Source organism: Oryzias melastigma, linkage group LG5 (assembly GCF_002922805.2).
Source record: "Oryzias melastigma strain HK-1 linkage group LG5, ASM292280v2, whole genome shotgun sequence".
In the NCBI taxonomy this organism is placed as follows: domain Eukaryota; kingdom Metazoa; phylum Chordata; class Actinopteri; order Beloniformes; family Adrianichthyidae; genus Oryzias; species Oryzias melastigma.
Window position 1 is genome coordinate 19331847 of NC_050516.1, and position 1385 is coordinate 19333231.

The following is a 1385-nucleotide window of genomic DNA, read 5'->3' on the forward strand; positions in this document are numbered from 1 at the left end:
ATTGATCAAAAGGCGATAAGGAAAGTTGACTTCACATGAGATTTAGATTTTAGTCTTACAGTTAAAATGTATTTATAAATGTGTTTAGTAAAATGTAGGTTCTATTGATTTAGTTTTAGTTCTAGTAGGTCAGGTAACCAGTTGTTTTACTTGCAATAAATAAAATTATGAAACTGACATCCCTGCACAAAAAGGTAGAATGGTAGATAAAACATGTTTTATCTACCATTCTACTTTATGTGCAAGGACGTCAGTGATTAGTTATTCAAAGATTCAAAGACTGTATTGTAACTGTCAGGAACAGTTAAATTGTGGGGGGTCCACCAGCAGCAATGCACAACACAATAAGATATAGAAAAGAAATTAAAAATAAGAACAAAATAAATAAGTAGAATAAAAGTAAAATATAACGAATTTAACAGTAATAATAATGTGAAACTGTACAGAGGTAGGGCAAAGAGGAAAGTACACGACATAATTGCAGCATCAAGGAAGTGTTGTAATAAATTGGCGATAAGGAAAGTTGACTTCAAATGAGATTTAGATTTTAGTATTACAGTTAAAATGTATTTATAAATGTGTTTAGTAAAATGTAGGATCTATTGGTTTAGTTTTAGTTCTAGTAGGTCAGGTAACCATTTTTTTTCCTAAGTTGTTTTACTTCCAATAAATAAAATTATGAAACTGACATCCCTGCACAAAAAAGGTAGAAAAGTAGATAAAACATGTTTTATCTACCATTCTACTTTTTTGTGCAAGGACGTCAGTGATTAGTTATTCAAAGATTCAAAGACTGTATTGTAACTGTCAGAAACATTTAAATTGTGGGGGGTCCACCAGCAGCAATGCACAACAGAATAAGATATAGAAAAGAAATAAAAAATAAGAACAAAATAAATAAGTAGAATAAAAGTAAAATATACCTTTTTTACAGTAATAATAATATGAAACTGTACAGAGGTAGGGCAAAGAGGAAAGTACACGACATAATTGCAGCATCAAGGAAGTGTAGTAATAAAAAAATAAAAATAAAAAAAAAAGGAAGTGTAGTAATAAATACTGTTTAAAGTGTGGTGTGCAGTTTGTGCAAAATTGACAATATTCCAGTTTGTTCATTGGATGTTGTTCAGCATCTGTAAAGACCAGGGGGAAAAACTGTTTGTGTGTCTGGTGGTATGTGACCTGATTGACCTGTAGCGGCAAACTGATGGCAGCAGGTCAAACAGGTGGTGGGCGGGGTGGGTTGGGTCCTTCAGGATTGTAGATGTACAATGAGATTGTAGATGTGAAACATTGAAGATGTGAAACATGTTATGCTTAGTTAATTATATGTAGGTATTATTGGTTTTTTAATTAGTCCACATTGTAGGTTTCAAAAATGCACT

General features: G+C 31.8%; 1 protein-coding gene across 1 annotated transcript in view; it reads right to left on the reverse strand.

Annotated features, from left to right (window-relative positions):
- The window catches only part of si:dkey-166d12.2 (rap1 GTPase-activating protein 1), a 121854-nt gene that overhangs the window by 56147 nt on the left and 64322 nt on the right, over positions 1 to 1385 (reverse strand). The gene's annotated exons all lie outside the window — the stretch shown is intronic.